The following is a 13,413-nucleotide window of genomic DNA, read 5'->3' as shown; positions in this document are numbered from 1 at the left end:
GATTTTAGGGGAGGTTAAGTCGATTGCATTGACCCCAGTGCTCAATTGATACCTGTTTTTATCAACCCCCAAAGGAAGAAAAGCAAAGTCTATCTTGGCAGCATTTGAACTCAGGACATAAAACTGGCAGAAATGCCACTCAACATTTTATCTGACATGTTAACGACTCTGCCATCTTGCTGCCTTTATCAGGTTAAATAAAACTCATTAAATAAATTCTATATTCTATTTTATAAACTGAACATTTTTGTTTAGAATTAATTTCATTTCCCCCTATAATAATATAATACATAGTTTGTTAAATACTTTTCAATTTGAATGATAAATCAGTTTCAAAATTCTAATTGTTAAGAAAAACAAAATGACTTTTATGAACATTTATTGTTAAATTGTTGGAAATTTTGGTATTCTAAAACAAAAGACAATACTGACAAAGCCTTTTAATGTAAGCCCGTATATGTAGTTTGAATTTTGTAAATTCATCTGTTACACTCTTCTGTATCAAAACAGAAATCATGTGCAAATTAATCAGTTAAGGCCGAAATGCATCATACGGTAACATGATTAATTGAATGGAAAAGTGAAGAACAAGAAAGAAAGAGGGAGAGAGAAGTGTCAACTACATGAGGTAGGAGGAATGTGATATCTATTACTTGGTTAAAGTGTTAGTTGAAGTGAGTGTTATAGAGAAAGAGAGTTAGAAGGCGGCACGCTGGCAGAAATGGTAGCATTGCCGGGTGAAATGCTTAGAGGTATTTCGCCTGCCGCTACGTTCTGAGTTCAAATTCCGCCGAGGTTGACTTTGCCTTTCATCCTTTCGGGGTCGATTAAATAAGTATCAGTTATGCACTGGGGTCGATATAATCGACTTAATCCGTTTGTCTGTCCTTGTTTGTCCCCTCTGTGTGTAGCCCCTTGAGCGCAGTAGAGAAATAAGAAATGTTAGCATGCTGGGTACAATGCTTTGTGGTATTTCGTCTGTCTTTACATTCTGAGTTCAAATTCAGCCGAGGTTGACTTTGCCTTTCATCCTTTCGGGGTCAATAAATTAAGTACCAGTTGCCAGAAACTGAAACAAGCCTGTTTTATACAAATATAAATCTACGTGTGCATGTCATTGGGTCTGTATTTGTCTCCCACCACTGCTTGGCAACTAGTGTTGGTGTGTCTATGTCTCAGTAACTTAGTGGTTTGGTAAAAAAGACTGATAGAATAAGTACTAGGCTTAAAGAAAGAAAGAGTCCTGGGGTCAATTTGTTCAACTAAAACCCTGCAAGGCAGTGCTCCAGCATGGCTGCAGTCAAATGGTTGAAAGAATTAAAAGGTAAAGAATATGGTTGAATGTTACAACATTGGTGATATGAATATTTTCTGTAATCATTGTGAGGCTCTTAGATTTATAAATGAGACTCTGAGCTGCTGCCAGAATGGGAAAGTTATGCTGCATCAGCAATAACCTTATTTTATCTCTTTCCACAAAAATATTTGGAACTACAAATGTGCCTTTTCCTCAATAACTTACAGCAGAATGAAACTGGAAAATCACCCAGATAAATAAATAATCTTGTCAAAAAATTAATCTATATATTACTCCTTTTTTTCTCTTTTTCTCTCCCTGTCTCTCTCATTTTCATCTGTCTGTCTAGATCGGATAATTTTCTACATTGGATTAAATTTTCAATTAATAAATTCTATATTTTTTTTTATAAACTGAAGATTTTGGTTAGAATTAATTTTAAACAGTTTAAAATCAATCATGGACAAATGGTGGCCCATAGAACTTTGACAAAAAAATTACCTTGAGTATATTTTAGTAGTGTGACCAATCTGATGATAAATCATGTGTCATGTGGCTTGCTTCTGGAAAATGGTTGTTCATGCCTGATTTAGATAGAACATAATTTGAATAATTTTGTTTAAATTGGAACAACAAATTAGTTTCAAAACTGAAATTACTAATAAAGAAAATGTTTTATAAGCATTTATTGTTAAACTGTTAAAAATTTTGGTGTTAAAACACCAAATTTTTTAACAGTCTGTAATTCTAAAACAAAAGACTGCTGACAAAACCTGTCTAAAATGTAATATAAACAACCATGTAAACAATACAAAAGAATTTTAACGATTTGTCATACTTACACCAATGTTGTCATCTACTGCTAAACAGAAACAGCAATGCTATTATGGTAATTCATTTTGCTGCTCCTGACATCTAGTAGGAGTTTCTCAGAAATAAGATGTAATGGTTTGACAAAGCAGCGAGAACAAGCTAATGATGGTACTTGGAAATTTTAAAATTCTTGAACGATTACTTGTCAAAATCTAATAGGTAATATATACTATTGAGAAAAAGGAGTGTTGAGTTTGTGAGTTTTGGGGATGTTTTTATAAAGAACTTTAAGCACTCCTCACTACTGAAAAAACCAAATTTTTAATAAGTCTCTGAAAGGTAAGTCAAAAACTTTACATTTGCCTTGTGCTTCTTTCTTTTACTCTTTGAATAATAAGTAGCTTGAGTTTTTATGTTTAGTATTGAAGAAGAGATCTGTGCCCATGACCTATGCTGGCTCTTCTTGATTAATGTGACTGATGTGGTTTGATGTTCAGTTTGAGCATTTGTAAAAAGAAGAGAATTTGAGGGAACTGAAGTATTAGGCATTATGGTTAGTGCTGGTGTATAGGTGGGGAAATGATGAGAAGAGGATAGATAAATGTGTTGAGATGGTATGCAGCCTGTTAAGCTCAGAGGCTGTTGTAGCAGCCTCAAAAAAGGCAGAGTGATTTGGCCGAACATCTATGGGCTAGAGGTCACTGAATGTTGTTGAGTAAGTTTTCAATCTGGAACAACTTTGGAGTCAATGTACCTGCTCCTGTAATTTCAGAAGATATATAAAAGCATGGGAAAGTGCACAGAGAACAAATCTCATTGATTCATTCTTTTACAATTACAGTGAATTTCTCTATTTAATTGAATAAATCACAAACGTGGGGGCATCGTGCGCCGTGAGTCGGGACCGCCAGGGAGAGCAGAGCCCCGTCGAGGACAGCGCCGCTTACACCATCGAAGACAAAGATTTTCAGTTCAGCGACATTGATGTGGTTGAAGTCGTCTGCTTTCCGTAGCCAGGCTGCATCCTCCACATCAGCACCTTCGATCTCCAACACAACCCCTATCGCTATACTGCTAGCATCACACCAAACCGTCCCGCACTCCGTCTTGGGCACATACCAGTTTCCTCTGACCGGGTCTTCCGCTCTCGTTCTCTCCAGGATTTCCTGCATCATCGCCACCGTCGCCTCTCCTACCTTGTCACTCCAACTCTCCCCCTCCTCTCGTCTCTTGATGTAACTACATGCAATGCGCAACCAACCAGCGATCGGATAGTGTCCGATCAACTTCCCACAAACCGAGAACAACTCTCTCCTGCTGACGCTGGGACTCAGCTCTGGGATCTCGTTTCCTCTCCGGAACACCAGCTCGCCCGATCTGTCTTTTTGTAGCTTCAGCCCCAGCGCAGCTCCCCCCACCATCGACTCAGGCGGCTTCGCAATCAGCCCGAACCTCTCCAGGTGTCTCACTACCTCGGTGGCTGGCACTACAGTCTCGTCAACCAAAATGTCGTCGATGTAGGAACTGGTGGCCTTCCTTATTCTCTCCTCTTTCCCTAGGACGGACTTGAGCACCATTGCCATAATTTTCGGAGCGGAATTCAGCCCGAAACCCAGCCTGGTTAAACAGTACGTCCGGCCCTTGTACCGCACCAGCTGGTATCGCCACAGCTTGTCACTCACACGGAGCTGCAAATATGCCGACTTCAAGTCGACGATCGTCGCTGCCTTGGTCGACTGTTTCCACACACGTAACGTCTCACCGCAAACGTCTGTTGCCTCGCCTCCCGTGTGGCATGATATATGGTCGTTCATTTCCCAAAATCCAGCACCGGTCTGACTTTTCCTTTCGTCGGCTGCACCACCGCCATCAGAGGCAGCACTCCACTCACCACCTCCTCTTTCCACGGGACAAGGACTCCTTCCTTGATCCATCTCTCTACCTCCTCGTCGAACTTGACGCTGGCGTGACCTTTCAGCGTATGCTGGTAGCAGCTCACCCTGTTCTTTAGTAGTGGGGGCTCGTCCTTCCATCGCCACTTTATCGTCCACCTCCGACCATCAAACGCCGCCTGAAAATCTTTGTTAAATTGTCTTCGATGGTGTAAGCGACGCTGTCCTCGACGGGGCTCTGCTCTCCCTGGCGGTCCTGACTCACGGCACACGATGCCCCCACGCTTCCGAACGTGACCTCATCTCCTGCAATCCTAACGCCACCAAGACGGTTGATGGCGTCCATCCCCAACACGACATCAACCCTGTCTATCACATAGTCGATCACGATCACCCGTAGCCTCAGCGCCGCGCTCGGTAACGCTATCTCCAGACTGGAGCTGCCCCTGCAACGGATCTCTCTACCGTCGACCGCTCGGACGCTACTCGTCCCATCCCATTTCTTCGCCACCCTTGGCGTCACGAGGGTAGTCGTGCAACCCGTGTCCACGAGGGCCTTGAACTTCTTCCCCTCGACCTCGACTCCGACCATGGGCAGCGCCTCCACAAACACCTCTACTTGGTTGCGGGGAAAGTTTGAGAGGCAGCAACTTCCCCACGGTCGTTTCCCTGGTCGCAATCACGGGCGATGTGCCCAGTCTTCCTGCATCGATAGCAGACGGGCCCCGATTCGGCGCATTCTCTCGCCATGTGCGGCCCCTGACATTTGAGACACCGGCCCGAGAATGGCCGCTGTCGTTGCTCGGTAGGCTTCCTCACGCCGCTCTCAGGCTGTCGTCTGTCGGAACGTGCCTCTGTCGCCGTCATCGCTATCGGCTTCCTTCCGATGTGCTGTGTCAACATGCGAGCTTGCGCTACTAGCTCGCTGGGCGCCATCTTCCTCCCGCCAGACAACTGCTGTAATCGGATCCCTACGTCGTCGGGGAATCCATTTACAAACGCCAGCCGCGCCGCTCTGTCCAGGCCTTCTCCCGTAAACCCAGCCAGCGTGGCCAGTCTTCGCACTTCCGCCGCGTATTCATCCACCTGTTCTCCCCTTCATCTAATCGTTCCTAGTTTTACGAAGGCAGCGTACTCGCTCTCCGTATATGCCTCTCTCAGCCTCCGTTCGATGTTCTCTGCACTTAATCTTTCTTCCTCATCCATTTCTAGGTAGAGGGTCAGGGCGCTCCCTTCCAAGTACAGAGCCATGAGACTCGCCACATTACTTATTCCTTGCAGCTTGGCAACGAGTCTAATTTTTGGTATCCAAGCCATCACATCTCCTTTGCCATTAAAAGGCCTGATCACATCGCTGGCGATCCTAATCTTGGTGGCTGCCATCGCGGCGAATTTCTGCACGTGGTGCCAAAATAGCTTGTGGTGTGTACGTACGAGTAGATGTAATCGCCTTACCTCGGTTTTCCTTTCCTCGACTGCGAGTCCGTCTTGCGGTATCCGATCCTTGAAGCTTGCCCCGACCCAAAGTACACCAGGAATAGCAGCTGCTTCTCCCAAACCTCCCAAACTTGGACTGTCGCTTAACACGTCTTGTCCTGACCGCAGCCCCGTTCGAAAAGGGCACGAATGCTGATCGAGGCTCCCTCTGCCCTTTTTTCCCCTTCCGGTCGACTCGCCCTTCCGGTCAGCCTCCCCAGACACTGACGTCATACCACAGTCATATCTATTGTAAGGTAACAAACTGGCAAAGTCATTAAAATATTGGATAGAATGTCTTGTGGTATTTGATCTTACTTTCTATGCTCTGAATTGAAATCTTGTCAAGGTCAGTTTTGCTTTTTAGCTTTTCTAGCTTGCAGATTGATATAAAAGGTGGATACAAAGAACTTGCAGAGCATTGACTGATATGTCTGGCAGTGTTAGTACTAGTTCTTTGCATTCTGATGGCAACATTTGTGAAGACACTGATGCCAAGCTGTATCGGTCTTTCTCTTGGACAACTACTATGGTGTGGAGCAACAGCTAGCTTTCCCCCCCCCCCCCAGAAAAACAAGTAACAACCTATAGATACAGATACATTGTCAACCCTGAACAAAGGAGGACCTAGATATCTATTATATATGCCTGTTATCATGTAATCTTTTATGTATGTTTGTGTGTGTGTGTGTGTGTGTGTTTGTGTGTGTGTGGGTGCATGCATGTGTACATAGGTAGGATCTTTTTGTAATCAACATAACTAAGTCCCTAACTACGATTATTTACTTCATACCTGATTTAAGATTATGTAATAACTAATAGTACATTTCATCTTGCAACTAGTTTAAAGTCTTCAGTTTTTATCTGCTCCAACTGAAACTTGAAATAAATAAATAAATAAAAAATAAAGAAAATAACCTGATTAACATGTTCCATATTGTGAAGTACATTTTGTCTCCTTATTTAATTTTTTTTTTTTTAATATGAAATATATCATATTCCAACATTGCTTATTTGTAATTAAAGTAAAATATTTTATCAACAGTGGATACTGACTTACATGACAAATAATGATATAGATTTAACATGTGTTTTCTTGACAATTTTTCACATATGAAACCTGAGTTAGTACATCACTTGTTTGACATACATGTTTGTTTACTAATATCACACAATGATCACCATCACCATCATCATTTAGCATCTGCTTTGCATGTTGGCATAGGTTAGATGCTTTAGCTAAAACTGGTAAACTGGAGGGCTGCATCAGACTCCAGTCTAATTTGGCACGATTTCTATGGCTAGATGCATATCTCCAAAGGTATTGGTCTCCTGTCATTGCCTCTGTGAGGCCCAACATTCGAAGGTCATGCTTCATCACCTCATCCCATGTCTTCCTGGGTCTACCTCTTCCACAGGTTCCTTCTACAGTTAGGGTGTGGTACTTCTTCACACAGCTGTCCTCATCCATACACAACGCATGACCATACCAGCACGATCGTCTCTCTTGCATACTACAACTGATGCTTCTTATGTCCAACTTTTCTCTCAGGGCACTCACACTTTGTTATGTATGCACACTGATATTACACATCCAGTGGATCATACTAGCTTCATTTCTTTCAAGCCTAAGCATGTCTTCAGCATTCATAGCCCATATTTCACTGCCATGTATCATGGTAGTTCACACACATGCATCATACAGTCTACCTTTCATCCTGACCGAGAGGCCTATAGTTGCCAGCAGAGATAGGAGCTCCCTGAACTTTGCTCAGGCTAGGCTTATTCTAGCTGCTACACTCTCAGAGCAACCACCCCAACTACAGACTTGGTCACCTAGGTAGTGGAAGCTATTAACTACTTCTAGTTTTTCCCACTGGCATGAGATGGAATCTATTTTCTGTACATCTTCAGTGTTTATTGCCCCTGTGCATCCACCAGACACTAAAACTATCTTCCCGGTTAACCTTCCTTTGATATTGCTGCACCTTTTATGTGTCCATAGCTTACACAGGGTACAGCATGTAGAGTTTCTACCCATTCCTTTTCTACAGATCGAGTATGGGCCATCTACTTAAGGGGGTTTGTGATTTGTCAGCCTTCCTACTCACTAAGACTTTGGTTTTTTTCTAGGTTAACCCTAAGGCCCTTCAAATCTAGACCTTGCTTCCACACCCTAAACTTTGTCTCTAGTTCTGATAGTGATTTGGCTATTAGAGCAAGGTCATCAGCATAGAGGAGCTCCTAGGGGCAGCCTGTCTTGAATTCCTCTGTTATTGCCTGGAGGACTATAATGAATAAGAAGGAGTTGAGGACTGATCCTTGTTGAACCCCTATTTCTACCTGGAATTCTTCACTATACTTGTTGCCAACCCTCACCTTACTGAAAGCATCCCTGTACAGGACTTGTACAGCTCTTACCAATCACTTGTGTATCCCCAATTTCTGCATTGACTACCAGATAAGGGATTGGGGTACCCTGTCAAAAGCTTTCTCCAAGTCAACAAAAGTCAAGTACAGAGGTTTATCTTTGGCTAGATATTTCTTCTGCAGTTGCCTGGCACAAAACCAAACTGCATCTCATCTAGGCTAACTCTCTCTCTGTAACTTTCATCACCTGATCCAATAAAGTGATACACTTGTAGTTATTTCTATCTAAAGCATCACCTTTACCTTTGTAGCAGTTGACTATGGTGCTGCTACACCAGTCATTGGGTATGACTCCTTCATGAACTATCTGATTTACAATGCAGGGGAAAAGACCATAACCCACACTGCCTGATATTCTAAGCATCTCAGCAGTGATTCTTGATGGGTCAGGTGCTTTCCCTGCCTTCATACTCTGAATTGCTTTATCTACCAGGGTACTGTCAATTCGAGTAGCTGGTCCCTCAATTATATATATATATATATATATATATACGACGGGCTTCTTTCAGTTTCCGTCTACCAAATTCACCCACAAGGCTCAGGTCAGTCCAAGGCTATAGTAGAAGGCACTTGCCCAAAGTGCCACGCAGTGAGACTGAACCCACAGCCATATGATTAGTAAGCAAGCTACTCACCACACAGCCACATACAGGGTGTCCCAGAAAGATTTACCCATTGATATTTCTTAGATATTCAAAGTAATCATAAGGTAGGATAATGAAATTTGGCACACACATTCTAATGTAAATTGTCAATCCATTGCAGTAATTACATTTCAGAATGACCACCTTAATCACATCCTGCAAATGAGTGGTCACTGAGTTGCATGAGTGCTGTACTACCTCTTCATTCAACTTGACCCATGAAGACAGAAGGGTTTTCTTCAGATCTGACACATTTGAATAGGAGCAAGCAGAAACATTACTCTCTAAGATGAACCAGATAGCAAAATCCATGGGATTGATGTCTGAACTTGAGGGACTCATTGTCTTGTCCCAAAAACTGCTGAAATGCTTTTTGTACCACCTCTGTGTCAAACAGGATGTGAGGGCTGGAGCCCTATCTTAAGTGAAGATGTAATGGTCACCAAAGGTTTCTGTCACCCAGGGTACATTTTCTCGTCCAACATTTCCTCATAAACTTCACTGTTGAACTTGACACCAGCATCAATGAAGATCAAGGAAGATTTGGACCCATCAGATGCAACTATGGCACTATGAGTGAAGCTGGCTTCTGATGGCATAAGTGACTCCTGCTACGTTTGGGTAAGTCTCCTGCATTACATGCATAAAGCCTGTCATTCTGCCATAGTGAAGATCTTCTCATTGGACCAGATTAACATTTGATAGCAGCATGCTTTATCTCAGCTAACATGGCTTTACCCCTGTTGAGCTATTTCTTGGAAGCTACTGAAATTAACTGTCAAGATTGTTTCTAGTATGCAGTTAGCTTTAAATCCTCTTTAAAAATCCTGTACATTGACAATTTCGAAATATCATGAGCTTTTGCAGTTTCTCTTGCATTCCTGAGGGGATTTCAATTCATTCACTTTTTTACAGCCTCAACAGTTTGTTTGGTACAAATTGATCACTTCCTACCAAGAATTGATTTTCTAGAGGTAGTAGCATATGTCATTTTTAAGTATTGGACACTGTTTTACAGCATACATTCAACTATTTTATTATGTCCTTGTTGCTCACTCCAGCTGTTTTCAAAGTGACAATCTGGTCACGTTCTGCTTTGAATGCCATGTTTATTTACAAGCCTGTTATAGATGAACTAAAAGCAATAGACACATGAACAAAAGACATATGCAAATCTTTATGTAAAATATAGATAATATTATCTGAACTGATATTCTTTAGGAAGAGTTTTAAACATGGGATATCCTGTTGATATTGTTATATTCTGGGATGGTCATTTTCTTTTTCTTTGCTAAATAAATATTCACACTATATATTCACTCTTCACTTCAGCTTTATTATTATTCTTATTCTAGTGTCCTTCCTCTGAAATCTTTTGTCAGACATCATGTGACCTCATCAGCAGCTGCCTATCCCATGTGTCTCCTCTTGTTCTGTTTAATCCACATATATGCATATTTATACACATTGAGCTTCTTTTAGTTTCCATCTACCAAAATCACTCATAAGACTTTGGTTGACTGAGGGCTATAGCAGAAGACACTCACCCAAGGTGCCATGCAGTAAGATTGAGGAAACAAACTTCTTACCACACAACCATGCCTGCACCAATTTTTATGATATGAATACCTGGAAACAGAAACAGCAGTGTTCATTACAACATTTTCTAGATATTTAAGGAATTTTAAAGATGGTTCTCTTTCTTTTCTAACTGGGGTAACCCTGTATCTTCTCTATTGTAAGACACCTATTCCTTTCCTTCTATCTCTATCATACTTTAACCTTTCATCACTTGGCATAAAGCCACTTTCTTCAATACTTTTCCCCTCTCTCTGTGGAAGGCTTTTGTCTCACGAGTTACTTGGTGACCTGACAAGATGCATCCAGTACACTCTGTAAGCTGTTTGGCATTAGGAGGGGCATCCAGCTATAGAAACCATGCTGAAGCAGACATTGGAGCTTAGTCCTTTGGCTTGCCAGCTCCAGTGAAACCTTTTAGCCTATGCTGTGATGATGTTGCTTTAATTGGTTGATTATAATCCTGTTCAAAAATTTTCATTGAGCTTTTTCTGAGTGTGTTTCTTTATATTTATTTCATTTGATTGAGTTGTTTGTTAATACCTATTCACCAGATGGTTGTCTTTTTTCTTCCTGTTTCTGCTCAAAGTATAACTCCTTGTTGTCATCAGTGTTGATATCGATGTTGGTGTCATCGGTGGAACCAGCAGTGTCAGTGTCATTGGCAGTGACATTGTTGTCTTTATTGTTATTTAACATCTATAATGGAAGGAAGGTTTTTTTTTTAATACTTTTGGGGTATCCTCTTCTTCCATTATAATTATTCTGTTGATTGAAGGAGCTGAAATATGAAGAATGAAGTTCTCAGGCAGAATAAATTCAATAACTGTTTATTCACAGATGCTTCATACAGGGGGTTTGCTTTCAGTAACCGTCTTCACAGAAGTGCGTAGTTAGCCTTCTCTCCCATACACATGAGGTTCAATAACCTCTGGAGACAATGCATGTGGTATCACAGCAGGACAAAAGTCCACTGTGAGCTTCTGGCTTCTAAGTCTTGCTCACGTCAGTATGAGAAGAATGAGAGGGAAAATGTTGTCTTTTCCTTAAATAATTGCTGCAGGTGAGATCTCGTTTTTGTCTCACGTATGGCAATAGTTGCAGGCGAGATCTTGCTGTTTCAAAATGGTGCTGGCTTCTTTGTGCCTCGCTACACATCCATGCTGGTATGGGCTTGACTATTTAGAAATCGATTGAATAAATTTTCTAACCTTGGTAGTTATTTACAGCCAGGTATATTGAGCTATTGAGGTTTATGTGAATTTGCCATGGTGAGCTGAAGCAATAGGATAAAATTCTATTGATTATTTGTTCAGACCACGTCAGTATGAAAGACAAAATGTTAAATGATGGTGATGATGGTGATGACAATGATGATGATATTCAGCACTATTAACTCTGAGCTGTGTGCATGCATGTATGCACACAGTTTGCAAACACTGCACAAAAGCTATTAATATGTATATGAAAGGTTAATGTAAAATAATATAATAATTAATAATTAATAATTATTATACAGGAGTGGATGTGTGGTAAGAAGCTTGCTTCCCAACCACATGATTCCCAGTTCAGTCCCACTGCGTGGCACCTTGGGCAAGTGTCTTATACTATAGCCTTGGGCCAACCAAAGCCTTGTGATGGAAACTGAAAAAAGCTTGTCATATATATATATTATATATATATATATGTATGTATTTGTGTGTCTGAGTTTGTCTCCTTCATCATCGCTTGACAACTGATGTTGGTGTGTTTACATCCCTGTAACTTAGCAGCTCAGCAAAAGAGACCGATAGAATAAGTACCAGGCTTACAAAGAATAAGCATGGTCACAGTCAAATGACTGAAACAAGTAAAAGAAATAAAAGAAAATTCAATCGCTGGACCGGCTCCTGTGCAGGTGGCATGTAAAATACACCATTTCGAGCATGGCCATTGCCAGTACCTCCTGACTGGCCTTCGTGCTGGTGGCATGTAAAAACACCCACTACAATCTCGGAGTGGTTGGTATTAGGAAGGGCATCCAGCTGTAGAAACTCTGCCAAATCAGATTGGAGCCTGGTGTAGCCATCTGGCTTGCCAGTCCTCAGTCAAATTGTCCAACCCATGCTGGCATGGAAGGCGGACGTTAAACGACGACGACGACGACGACGATGATGATGATGATGATGTTTGTCGCTAAAAAAACAAAAATTGCACAGCATAAGATTTTTAGTTTATACTGATAGCTAAAAAAATTAGTGGAAACATTGCTCTTTAGAATGTACTTTAACAATCCAGATGGAGGTCCTTATAAAATCAAAATAAGGAAAAAAACAACAACAGAAATATATATATATATATTAATCAAAGTTTATATAGAATGACAAAAAGTACAAAGAAAACAAAAAACAATAAACTGCATACGAAAAAGACAATTTAAAACAGCAAACAAATATATTGTTTATTGAAATCTAACATTACGTCATAATTTGTTTACAATAATAATTTTAAAAAATAAGTAAAAGCTTTGTAATCAACCTTCAAGTACCTTTATTTGTTATTGTTGACATTGTTTTGATATTTGTTAATAGTGTTTCTATGATTAAGAGTCTTGTGGTTTAATTCTACTTATATTGCTGATAATATTAAAAGTATTTTGTTGCATCTGAAGACATATGTCAGTAGACCAGATTTTCATAGCACATACTTGTAAATATTTGTTTTTCTTCTGAGCAAGCTGATATTAACTACTAATGCATTGTTTCTCATAGTAGACAAATTGCTATGTTTAACCCTTTCAATATGGAAAGCTGATATAACTACACAAAACTTTACTACTGTTAACTGTAGAAAGTAGTCTTACTCCACAGCTTTTGGAAAAAAACCCTTGTTACGCAGCAAGAAGTGGAGATGTCCCCAGTGACAGCTTCTACAAAGCACAATTTTTCAAATTTTCTTAAATTTTTCACACATTTCATCAATTATCTCCTTACTGAGCCTAAATAGAATACTTTTAGTGGTAGGTATGAAAACAGGAGAAACTGAAGAAGATACAGCAAATATTGGTTTCAAATTTTGGCACAAGGCCAGCAAGTTCAGGGGTGATGTTAAATCAAGTACATCCCTAAGGATGAAAGGCAAAGTCAACCTTGGTAGAATTTGAACTCAGAACATAAAGACGAATGAAATGCCATTAAACATTTAGCCAGGTGTGCTAACAGTTCAGCCAGCTCACCACCTTAGATACAGCGAATGTTAATTCCACCTTTTAGTAGATAATTAACCCCTTACGGTCCATAGATGC

The sequence above is a fragment of the Octopus bimaculoides genome, chromosome 5 (assembly GCF_046866305.1).
Source record: "Octopus bimaculoides isolate indiv1 chromosome 5, ASM4686630v1, whole genome shotgun sequence".
NCBI classification, from domain to species: Eukaryota; Metazoa; Mollusca; class Cephalopoda; order Octopoda; family Octopodidae; genus Octopus; species Octopus bimaculoides.
This window is presented reverse-complemented; position numbering follows the sequence as displayed.